Source organism: Cornus florida, unplaced genomic scaffold (genome assembly GCF_030987335.1).
Source record: "Cornus florida cultivar Cherokee Brave unplaced genomic scaffold, ASM3098733v1 CherokeeBrave_3.0.0_Hap2_Chr01, whole genome shotgun sequence".
Taxonomy (NCBI): domain Eukaryota; kingdom Viridiplantae; phylum Streptophyta; class Magnoliopsida; order Cornales; family Cornaceae; genus Cornus; species Cornus florida.
In genome coordinates, this window is record NW_026775571.1 from 4,872,418 (window position 1) to 4,885,444 (window position 13,027).

The 13,027-nt window shown below is 38.4% G+C and overlaps 1 pseudogene; it reads right to left on the reverse strand.

The window, feature by feature from the left end:
* Positions 1–7,621: 7,621 nt before the first annotated feature.
* LOC132283030 (small nucleolar RNA R71) lies at positions 7,622–7,720 on the reverse strand (annotated as a pseudogene).
* Between the last annotated feature and the right edge of the window lie 5,307 nt (positions 7,721–13,027).

The following is a 13,027-nucleotide window of genomic DNA, read 5'->3' on the forward strand; positions in this document are numbered from 1 at the left end:
ATAGATGATTGTAAGGCTATCTCAACACCACTATGTCCTAATACCAAACTCTCACTGGAGTGCAACATTGAAGTTGTTCCTTTAACACTTTACAGGTCAATCATTGGTAGTTTGCTGTATCTTACTGCTTCAAGGCCTGATATAATGTATTTAGTGGGTTTAGTGGCCAGATTTAAAAGTAATCCAAAGGTTTCTCATCTTCAAGCTACCAAAAGAATCTTCAAATTTGTCAAAGGCACCATTTCATATGGTCTATTCTACATTTACTCATCCTCAATGTCTATTGCAACCTTCTCAGATGCTGATTGGGGTGGATCTTTACCTGACAGAAAAAGTACCTCGGGTTGTTGCTACACTCTGGTTTCAAATATGGTCTCGTGATTGAGTAAAAAATAAGACACTATATCTCTTTCAACTTCTGAAGCTGAGTATATAGTTGCCTCACAAGCTAGTTTATAATTACTTTGGATGAAAACTACTCTCTCAGATCTTGGCATTTAATTCTCAAGACCTCCTAAACTTTTCTGTGATAATCAAAGTGCTATTGCTATCAGTAAGAATCCCATACTGCATTGGAAGAGTAAACACATTGATATCAGGTATCACTTTCTCAGAGATAAAGTTCAAAAAGGTCTTATTGATATTACCTATTTGCCTACTGAAGATTAACTTGCAAACATCATAACCAAACCTCTTCTTCCTCAGAGATTCTCAACACTTCGAGCTCTTCTCAGGGTTGTTCCTCCTCTATCTTGAACTTATATTATTGGTCCTACTCACCTTCTGACCTTTAATGTTAAAAAAGGGGAGAAATGGACTGAAATAAGGATAGTTTCAAGCTATTCCTTTACATTTGGGTTGTTTTACTTACTGAACCTTTATCTTTAAAAGTTTTTTCAAGATTATTTGGTTTTTGTCATTAAAGGCAAAAGGGAGAGATTATTGGTCCTAAGTTACCTTAAGGAATGTTTGCCTTTTAATGTCAAAAAGTATTGCAATACTTCAGCCTCAGACGTTTAGCAGCTATAGGTTCTCAGCCTCGGACATTGAAGGTTCAGCAGCTATAGGTGTTCAGCCTTAGACAGTGAAGGTTCAACAACTACAGGTGCTCAGCCTCGGATAGTGAAGGTTCAGCACTATACGTATGCTCAGGTACCTGCGTTGCACTGAAATTGAACCTGCATTGTGAGGAATACATCTTCGACTCTATCATAGGGCTGAGTAGTGTTAAATCTGTTTTGAGGGCAGTACAGTCTTTTCTAGCTATGCTCAAGAATGTGAGACGTCTCAGCGGTCCTAGAGAAGAATGTGATACGTCTCAGTGGTCCTAGAGAGCTGGTATATGCAAGAATATATCATACTTAGAGGCTAAATTTGGATAGAAATGGAATTCAGTACTCAAACTTGTAACCTGCTGTAGCTGGAAGAATAGTGACAAAATTAGCTGAGGTGGCAGGTCTGTATTGGTCTATTGCTCTGAAAATATCTGAAATGTGCTCTCTCAATCATTGGCTAGTGGTGACAGTTGTATATCCGTGGAATGTGAGGCCTTGTGTAATTCAGTATCACTATAAATATGCTGCTATAAGGCTCCTTAGGGTTTAAGCCTCTTGAATTACGTTACACATTGAGCTGCTGCTGAGAAACCTAAAGTATACTATGTCAAGAAAGTTTTTCTCTACTATTTGATGATGATCTATACAAGAAAAACTCATTGAATCCACTTTGAGGTGTGTACTGATTGCTGAGTTGAGGCTGATGTCAAAGTTGCTGATACGAGGGATGTATTGAGTAGTAACTTGATGCTTCAAGCTGCTGTGATCGATTTTGAAGGTTGACACAGGTATAATTCATCTTTTTACACTTGTTCAGACTATGTGTGTTTTAAGAATATGTTGAAAATGAACTTGGATGGTGTGGTCACTAGTTAAGCTTGTTTTTCTGAAGAAATCTTGGATTCAAGTGCTATTGGATTATACTTAGCTATTTCATGATGATCTATGCCGCTAGCTAGTATATTTTGATGAATCAAGATTGATAAAGTTCAGTTTGTGACTAAGATATGGCATGGTTTGGTTTTGAGTATTCTGTGCCGAAGCTATTTTGTACTGAAGTTAATCTGTGCTGAGGCTATTCTGTATTGAGGCTATTATTTCCTGAAGCTTTCTGTGCTGTAGCTATCTATGCTGAAGCTATCTTATGCCAAAGCTTTTTGTGTTGAAGCTGTTATTTTCTGAACCAAGAACTTTGACTGAACTTTGTGATATACTCATGTTGTTTTTGATTATGCAAAGCTATGAACATGAGTACCACAGTGAAAGAAGACTGTATGAGGCGCTGGTGAATTAATCTCAAAAGGAATTTCTTATGTTACCCCTCAGACCGTAGATCCAGCGGATTACAGTTCTAAGGCAGTAACTTGGAATTCTGTGTTGCCCAACCTATTCTAATTGTTGCAAAAATTCATTATATTTAGTGTATTGACACTTATTGTAAATGGTAGTGAGGCATGATCGCTCACCCTACGGTTGATTAAGCTATTAAGCGCTTTTTGGGTCCAAGCGTGGTTGCTTAGGATAGGTGGAGTGCGTGGATGCATTATGGTGTACTAGTGTATGTGTATTGGTTGTGAAAACTAGTGTCTACTTTGGTGTATGGTGTAATACCACTAATTTTAAAAGGATAGTCTCGGTATTTGATGAGCGTTGAAAAGTACACTTTTAAACCCCTTAAGCTTGAGTGTTCTAGGACATTTATCTATCTTATTTTCCCGTTTTAGTATTTATTTGTGTTTTTGTCTATTTTAGGTCAATAATGTTAAAATGGGCTAAAAATGGTTTCTTAAGGCCATTTTGGAGTCAAACTAAGTCTTAGTGATGATCCGGAGCAAAAAGAGGATGATTTGGAGCAAAAAGAGGCTGATGCTAAAAATCTACCAAGTTGGATCCATCCAACTTTCTGAGAAAAGTTGGATCGATCGAAAATCAAAGTTGGATCGATCGAACTTTTGCTGGCAGTGAGCTGTCTTATTCCGTGTGCGCCCAAAAGTCCACCTATCACATAGCACGGGATTAGATATTTTTGGGCCTATATTACTGACTTAATGACTAAGAAAAAGACCTTCTATATAAAGGGAAGTGACCCATTTGTAAAGGAGCTTTTTATCTTTTTTATTTTTTACATTGTATTTTTTTTTTTCTCTCTCTAGCAAAGTTAAAGATTAGGGTTAGAACAAAAGGGGGAAGTGGAGGCACATCTCAAGATCCATCTCTAGACCATTCTCTCTCTCCATCTCTAGAGCTTCAAAGAAGAAGAAGAAGAAGAGAAAGAAGAAGAAGAAGAAGAAGAAGAAGAGGAAGAAGAAGATGAAGCCATATTTGGAGCTTAATTCCATGACCACATCCACCTCCTCCATGATTGGCTAGATCTACGCTTAGGGCTTGGATGAGCCCTAAGTCTTGTGTAATCTAAACCCTTGTATATCTATTTTTGGAGATTTATATATATTGTTGTGATTAGTATTCTAGCCTTGTGAATTTAATGAATCTTGGTATATTTCTATGATTTCTATGGTTTAATTCTTCCTATTAATTCTTTAGTTTATTTACATGTCTATGTGTGATTAAATTAGGAATTATTTCTTACATGATTCATATGGATTAATTCTTTCTATTAATTCTCTATTTGATTACATATTGTCTTATGTGTGATTATTTGGAAATTAATCTCTACACTAGATTCTCTATGTTGGTTGCATGTCTATGTGTGATTAATTAAGGATTTAGTGATGGCTAGACATGGGTTTTCATTGAATGTGTTTGTCAATTAATTTGATGGTTTATACTTATGCTTGATAGGTTGTTCTACAATTTAATTCATACTTGTAGGTAGGTAGACAATCTAAGCTTGCTTAGATATTCCATGGCTTATTATTGCAAATTCCATGATTCTCTTGATTGATGTTTGCTACAATTGTTGCTACTTAGATGGGTCATGCTTAAAATTGATGGGTTATGCTACACTTAGTTTAGGTAGACAATTCATACATAAATTAGATGGTCCATGCTTAATATTGCAATTGGTAGTCGCATTTTGTTCACAACAATGTATTCCCCATTAATGGAAAGCAAGTGGTTAATTATACGAGCTTAGTGGTGATTCCAACACCCTAAGTCCTCTCTTCATATCTCTTAAATCCCTATCTCTAATTAGTTTTATTTCACTTTCATTTTAATTAATTGCTTTCTAGAGTAATCAACCAATCTCTATCTTTTGCAATCTTGTGATATGCTAGAGTTGAAGTTAAATTCCAACACGTATAATCCCTTGGGACAATCCCTACTCACTCTTGCTACTTTAGTAGTAGTGTTGGTAGTGGTTTTTATAAATTTACATTTGACCTAAAAGGCTTTTCTTGAACCGCACATTCATTACATTATTTTGACGTATACAAGCGGCCTCGTCAAATTTTGGTGTGATGAGCGCTGAAAAGTGCGTATTTAAACCCCTTAAGCTTAGGCAGTCTAGCACCTTTATCTATCTTACTTTACCGTTTTAGATTGATTTCGTATTATTTCCATTTTCTGGCACTTATCCCGAAAATAAGCTAACTCAGCCAAATAAGAGCTTAATTGAAGCAATTCTAGGATCAAACAAAGAAAGGAGCAAAGTGGAGAAAGAAGAAAGCAAATGAAGCCAAAGGTGGGAAGTAGCAAAGTTCGATCGATCCAACTTCAAGGTTCGATCGATCGAATAATGATCGATCTCAGCACTTCAAGATAGATCCAAGCCTTGGCCCAAAAGCATAAAGTCCAAAAAGTTCGATCGATCCAACACCACCCTTCGATCGATCGAACACTTTTGTCGTTATTCAAATGATTGATCATATCCACAGTTGTACCACCCACTAACCACTTTTGTCCTTTTCCCATAAATATCTCCCAAAATATCTCAGATTTGTTTTTTCCCAAAAAGCTCAACCAGTTGGATCGATCTAGCCTAAGTTCGATGGATCTCAGCCAGTTCGATCGATCCAAGTCCAAGGTTCGATCGATCGAACTTCCTCCAGTGCCAAAAAGTTAAATTTCCATCTCATTGAAAGTTATCCTTTATCCAATCATTAGGGAATATTGTGTGCATGACCCCAGCTCATTTTGGATGTCATTTTGACCTACCTATATAAGGATAAGGATTGCTTTTTACAAGGGAAGAGCCAATATCATTTTCACATCATCTCTTGGAGAGCAAGCTTAAAGGAGGAGGAGGCTAGAGACACCATTGGAGTTCTTCATCAACAAGGAGCAGATTTTAACCATGGAGTTAGCCCTTGAGGGTTGGAGCAACATCACCATGAGTTGCTAGACATCCTCTTGGGGCTAGAGTTAGCCCCAAGCATGCTTTCTATATCTTAGTCTTGTGTATTATTGAGGGATTAGTGTTGTAATTGATATTTTGACACTTTGATATATATAGATTTTGTTTATTCAATGATTTATGTGGTTTAATGTTTCCAATTAATCATTTTATTTTATCCATATGTCTATGTATGCTAGAGTAGATGTTCATGTGCTTGTCTCTAGATTTTGTGTTATTGATGCATGTCTATGTGTATTGATGCTATAGATTTGGAGATTGTCAAAACATAGTGCTTAAAGGAATGCTTTTGTGATTCTCTTGATGGTTCATACTTATTCTTTGATGGATTGTGCCTCTCCCTTAGTTTATTTTCATGCTAGTAGTGTAGATATAGTGTAGTTATAGTGTAGTGTTAAATGGGAGGACAATCTATGTTTGTTGTTTGATGATCCAAGCTTTTGAATACAAGTAACCTATGTCTCTATCCTTGTATTGTATTTGGATTGTGAGCTTAATGAAAGGATTAATGACTTGTTTTGATCTATTGTGCCTTTCACATGTTATTTAGACAATATATGCTTCATTGCTTAGATATATTGTGCATTTCACATGATATTTAGACAATACATGCTTAACTAGTCATCCTTGCTTGTTGAATCAACCAAACATACACACACACCAATATTGCAACACACCTTTTGCCCTCATTAATCACTTGTCAATGGTATAGAAATGCATTGCTTGGTGGTGATCTCTAAACCCCAAGATCTCTCTCTCTCTCTCTCTATTACTTACTCTTAATTGCATTCTTTGTTATCACTTAGTTTAATTTAGTTGCTCTCTAATCAACCAACCAACCAATTGTTTGATCACTCGACCTACTAGCCCTAATTACGATTCCACGACATTGCTCGATCCTCACAATCCCTTGGGACGATCCCTACTCGCCCTAGCTATATTTATAGTGAAAGGTAGTAGTGGCTTTTATAAATGTAAAACTCTTAGCCCTCGCCTTAAAATCCACACACTCTCAAGCTTGATGTGGTGGGGTGGTACACTTGCATCAGTTTTTGGCGCTGTTGTCAGGGATTTGATTGATTTGATTTGGCAACGTCGGATTTGTGGAATTGATTAGGATTACTACTCTTTTGATCATGTCCTTACTTTACTTTTATTTTTCTTTTTGGTTACTTATTGTGTTGTTCTTACTTAATTAGGTGCATTGTTGGAAAGGAAGCAAGCAAAGGAACATTCAAGCTAAGCAAGCAAGGAAAAAAAGCTAAAAATTCTAAAATTTGCTAAGCTAAGCTTTAAATTTGGAGTTGAAGTACTAAAGGACCTTTGTGAGACTTTCTTTACTCAATCCCTTAGTTAAATCGTCGGCCCGCATGGAGGCTTATTTTTAATTGTTCTTGCATCATTGTTGTTAAAGCATGGGAGTATGAATTAAGTGTTTGTCGAAGAAGTCTAATTGCATTGTTGTGAAGGCATAGTGTTTTTTATTCTTTGTGCTTGTTGTGTTTTGCATTGTGCATGCATGGACGTCGTTCATTGAGACCAACTCTTGTCCCTCTTGATTTGCATCTTGAATCTATCGTTAGAAATCCTAGGGGAAGAGGAAGTTCAAATAGAGCCAATCTATCAATGGATGACCATAATAATGATCATGTTGAGGACCTTGGTCACATTGACTAACAAGGTATCCTTCATTCCAATGTGCACAATGAGAACATACAAGTACCATTAGGCATGCCAATGCCATTCATTCACCAACCACCACAACAACAAGGCCAAGTTCCATATAGAATGTCAAGGCCAATGTATGCTCTACAACCTCCTATCATCAATCAAGGAATTCAAAACCAAGGTGTTCATGTTGCACCTCAAGTAACTAATCCACCTCTTGCTTTAAGAGACCATTATGTGCCTAATGAGTATAATGCACCTACATGCATCCAATTGCCTCCATTTAGAGCACATCATTATGAAATTAAGCCATAAACCATTCAAATGCTTCCTAACTATCATGGACTTCCAAGTGAAGAACCTTACAAGCATTTGGATGAGTTTCTTGAAGTATGTTCCACCGTAAAATATACGGACATGCCGGAAGAGGTTTTAAGACTCAAACTTTTTCCATTCACCTTAAAAGACAAGGCAAAGTATTGGTTTAACAATCTTAGGCCTTTTTCAATCACTTCTTGGGCAGAAATGAACAAGAATTCTTAAAGAAGTACTATCCGGTTTCTAAGACCAATGCCATGAGAACCTCAATTCAAGAATTTTCACATGGGGATGGAGAAACGTTTCATGAGGCATGGGAACGCTTCAATGAATTACTTAGGAAGTGTCCACATCATGACATGCCCAAATGGCAATTAGTTCAATATTTCTTTGAAAGCTTATCGGACAACTATAAGGGTATGGTTGATGCTTCCATGGGTGGCTCATACATTGATAGGCATGAGGATGACATGTGGCGTCTTTATGAGAGCATGAGTGAAAATTCTTTGCATAGAACCCTATCATCCAAGAATGGTAGAAATTCACAAGGTAGGAAGAGTGTTGGCTTACATCAAGTCGACCATTCAAATGAAATAGCCGCCGAAATGAAGTCTTTATCTCAAAGGTTTGATCAATTTTTGATTAACCAAAACTCGGCGAACCAAGTATCTTCCTTTCCTAACCATTCTCATCGTGCATCAAATGAAACATGTATGACTTGTTCTAGTGTTCTTCATTCTACTTCTCATTGTCCTCACGGACAAGTGCAAAATAAACCTAATGAACAAGTCAATGCAGCTTTTGTGAACCAAGGGAACAATCCTTATGGTACTCACTATAATCTAAGTTGGAGGAATCATCCGAATTTCTCTTGGAAAAACTAAGGAGAGGGCTCAAACCCTTCCCAAGGCGGTTTTCAAAGGAAGTACATTCCACCTCCACTTCAAAACCAAGGATCCCAAGGTTATAGACCTTATCAATCACAAGGGAATCAATTTGCTAATTCTCATTTTCCCAACCAATCTTATTCCCAAGGTAATACTAGAAGTCCCGCCTTTGAAGAAAAAGTTTTGAATGCTTTAGGCACTCTAGAGGCTAACACTCAATTGCTTCATTCTTACTCTCAATCTATTGCGAAGCTAGAAACCCAAGTAGGGAAAATAACAAGCACTCTCAGTGCAAGAGAGAAGGGAAAGATGCCTATTAATGCCCCACCTAAGCAACAATGTGTTGTGGAAACCCATTCCTCAGCAGAAGGCCACACCATTGAACATGTTAATGCGGTGACTACCTTGCGGAGTGGTAGGATTGTAGACAATCAAGTTGGAATATCCAATGAAGAGAGTCAACCGGTGCAACCTCAAGTTGTCACCCGTCCCGTTTCACATCCCATTCCTCTTTCATTGCATATACATGATCTTGTGAATGAGAAAGTTTTGAAAAAGAAATTTTGAAAATGATGTTGAAAAGGTTTTGCTGAAAAATGATTTGAAACAAAATGATTTAAAAACTTTTTGTGTTGAAGAGAGTTCAAAAGAAAGTTTTGAAAAAGTGTTTGAACCAAAGGTTCAATTTCTGGATGCCTTAAAAGGGTCCATTTCAAAAGACAAGCAAAAGGCAAAAACCAATGAAATTGTGGAGATGTTTAAGCAAGTGAAATTTAATCTTCCACTATTGGATGCAATCAAGCAAATTCCGGCTTTTGTCAAATTCTTGAAAGACTTGTGCACCCAAAAGCAGAAGAACAAGAGCCAAGCACCAAGAAAAGTGGTTTTGACAGAGCAAGTAAGCTCGATTTTGCAACATAACACTCTTCCAAAGTTTAAGGACCCCGGTTCACCCACTACATCATGCATTATTGGTGATCATATCATTAATCGGGCGCTTCTTGAGTTAGGAGCAAGTGTTAACCTTCTTCCATACTCGGTTTATGTCAAATTGGGCCTAGGTGAATTGAAACCGATGTCGGTAGTTTTGCAACTTGCCGACCGATCCATTAAGAAGCCTAGGGGTATAATTGAGGATGTTTTGATTAAGATTGATAAATTCTTCTTTCCCGTTGATTTCATTGTCATAGACAAGGAACCGGTCCTCAACCTTAAGAGCTAAATTCCCATTATCCTTGGTCGTCCTTTCTTGGCAACCGCTAATTCCAACATCAATTGTAGGACGGGGATAATGAAGATCTCATTTGGCCACATGAAGGTGAAGTTGAATATCTTTAATCCCACGCCCAATTCATTTGACAAATATGAAGGAGAGGTTGATGTTGTAGATAAATGTCATGATCTTCAATGTCAAGGAAATGAGCTTTTGTGTAAGACCAAAACTTCCAAAGGATCATCTTCAACCTTGCATTCTCAAAATCTTGTTCCAAATTCTTGCTTTGAAAGGGCATGGAAGCCCAAAGGTTGTGATTGCATAGACAAGGGACCAAAAGTTTCTTTTGAGCTTAATCCAACAAGTTCTTCAAAGAACCATTTGTTGGGTGGAGTTCAAAGCATCTATCACCCCAACAAGGAGGGGATACATTATAAGATCTTTGATCCGGGCTAAAAGAGCCCAATGTCTTGCTAGAGACGTTAAAGACTAGCAAAGACATTTCGTAGGGTGTCAAAACCCTATTCCTCCCCCATTTCTATCTTAAATTTCATTTCTTGCGAAGTCTAGATACTTGTTTTTGGTTCATATGATTGAAAGGAACTTTGGTGAGGATTGCATGAACTTTCATGTCATTATTGAGCATTCTGCATAGTTCGATCGATCTCAAACTTGAGTTCGATTGATCGAACTCCATTCTGCATCCAACACTTAGAAAATTTTTCGACCTGCAGAAACCTGCATACAAATCACCTCTCTGTCCCATCGTTCGAACTAACTCTTAGATCGATCAAGAGACCTTCGATCGATCCAACTTTCAAGTTCAATCGATCTCATGATTCAACACTTAGAAAAATTTTGAGCCTGCATAAACCTGCGTATTTCACCTCTCTGTCTCATCGATCGAAACATTCCATGATCGATTAAGAAGTTCTTCGATCGATCCAACTTCCAAGTTTGATCGATCTTCATGTTCCAACACTTAGCCAATTTTCTGAGCCAAAAACCTGCATATTTTTGCTCTCTGTCTGATCGATCGAACTCTTGTTTCGATCGATCTCAGTTCTTTATTTCATTATTTTGACTTTGTTTTGACTTTTCAAATTTTAAAAATCCAAAAATATTTTCACTTTTATTTTATTTTCATTTTATTTTATTTTATTTTATGATTCAAAAAGTTTTCAAAAATATTTTAATTCGTTTTTAATTATTATTATTTATTCAATTAAATTTAACCAAAAAAAAAAGAAAATAGAAAAAAAATATATTTTATTCTATTTTATTTTACTCTATTTTCCAATTTTTAATTTTAATTCCAATTTCTAATTTTTCATTTTGCAAATTTCAAAAATCAAAAAATACTTCGAAGAGAGTTCATCAAAGTTCGATCGATCTCAGTTGAAGTTCGATTGATCGAACTCTGTCAAGAATGCTTTTAAAAATAGAATCGAGGGTTTTCTAGATCGATACCTTAGATCGATCTCACCCTCTCTACAAACCCTAACCCCCTTCTCTCGTCGTCGTCACTGTGCATCATCACCATCACCTCTCCCACCTCCAGTGAACTTTCCGGCGAGCATCTAAGCATCAATCTCTCTCTCCCTTCTCAGATTCATCTTCACTCTTCCACATCTCAACTTTTCCCATCGTTTGAGGTAAGATCCGAGAATGTCCCTCATGATTTAAGCTTCAATCTTGTGCATACGTGCTTTATATGTTGAATACATGCTATATACATGACAAAATCCTCCATTGTTGAAGCTTGAAGCATTTGTGTCTATATATCTATATATATATATGTATATATTTTTGATGATTTGATTCGATTTGGGAGTATGGGCCATGATTGGGTGATGGGATTAGATGATTTGTTGTGTTGATGGGCCCATGAACACATTCGTGTGGGCCCCGTGCTTCCAAAGTCACAGATCTGTGACCTTTGAGTTTTCATCGTCGCACAGTTCAATCGATTGAACTTGTATCTCAGATTGATCTTGAGAGATTGATCGAACTCATGTCCCCGATCGATCGAAGTTGTGAGATCGATCTCACTTATTTTCGATCGATCCAACTTTTATGATCGATCTCACTCTTTTTCATGATCGATCGAACTTCATAGATCTCACACACACACTTCATTCATCATATCTTATGTTCATGCTATCTTATATATGCCCAATGCCTGTGATATTCCACATTGGATGCATTTCATACTTACATTGTTTAGCATGTTTCATATCCTGCCACTTCCATAGATTTATGTCATATCTGTTTTGTTTATTTTTATTTGACATACATGTTTCTATATTGAGCTTTAAATTTCTTACTCTGGTACTAACTTCCATTGCAAGTTTTTCTTTTTCTTTTTGCAGGCCATGGTTAAGAGGAAGACCGTTGCCAACAGGTAACACGGGCCCCACTGACACATTAGACCACGGACAGAGGAGCCAACAGAGCCCTTTTATGCACGGGAGGAGCCAGCACAGGCTACCCCACCTCAATCACCATCTCATGAGGCTGAGGATGACCATATACCATCCACCTCTATGGCTCATCTTGCATTCACTCCATCACCATCTCCACCGCATACCGGAGCTGAGCATTCACCAATACCAGCTCAGCCAGCTCATCTGGAGCGTGATAAGCCCGCGCATAGATATGCGCACATGATGGTCGACCATGAGTCAGTGTTTGACATGGCCTTCTTTTCTAGATCGGTGCTGACCCAATCCGCTTACCATGATATCACTCAGAGGGGCCTGGCCGCTATTCTTGCCCCCGTCACAGAGCCGGTCTACCCGCAGCTAGTACAGTTGTTTTACCAGAACCTTCGACTATCCCCGCGTACCACAGCAGAGCTGGTCACTTCTGTAGATGGCCATCCGATCACTATCACAGTGGACTCACTAGCCCGCTCTTGCCGCTGTCCACACAGATGTCCTCCGGAGCTTCAGGACACTTATCCGAGGCTATTCAGGCCTTCTTACGCCGACATGACGGTTTTTCTTACAGGTAATCATGCCAGTGGTGAGACCTTCGCCACTCAAACATTCCTTCCAGACGACCTTTGGTTCACTGATTCCGTTCTCTATCGGAACATTTACATGGCGGGGCACAAGATTCAGAGGAGGGGCGATTATCTGACAACCCTCTATGCCTTCTACACTGGGCACTGGGTGTCTATTCCTGCGCTCATCTGGAGCGTGATGAGGAAGCTATATGACGAGTACATCAGCAAAGAGACGCCCGGACGGGCTAAGTCTCTTCCTTTCAGCCACCTCATCACCCAAATTTTGATAGATCAGCGTTACCCCATCCATCCTCGGGAGCACCCCGAGAGAGGTTCCTATCACTTCCTAAAGAAGGACTGGGATAAGAGCTACCGATCTATCATTACCAGACTGCAGGACCACGCGGTAGTGGCTGTAGCAGAGTTAGAGGAGGAGGAGGCCCAGGCAGAGGCACAGGCAGCAGCAGCAGATCCCGCAGTGGATGACGCACTAGTCCATCCAGCTGTAGATCATATAGATATTGACTTAGAGCACCCTGCAGATGATACAGAGTAGTA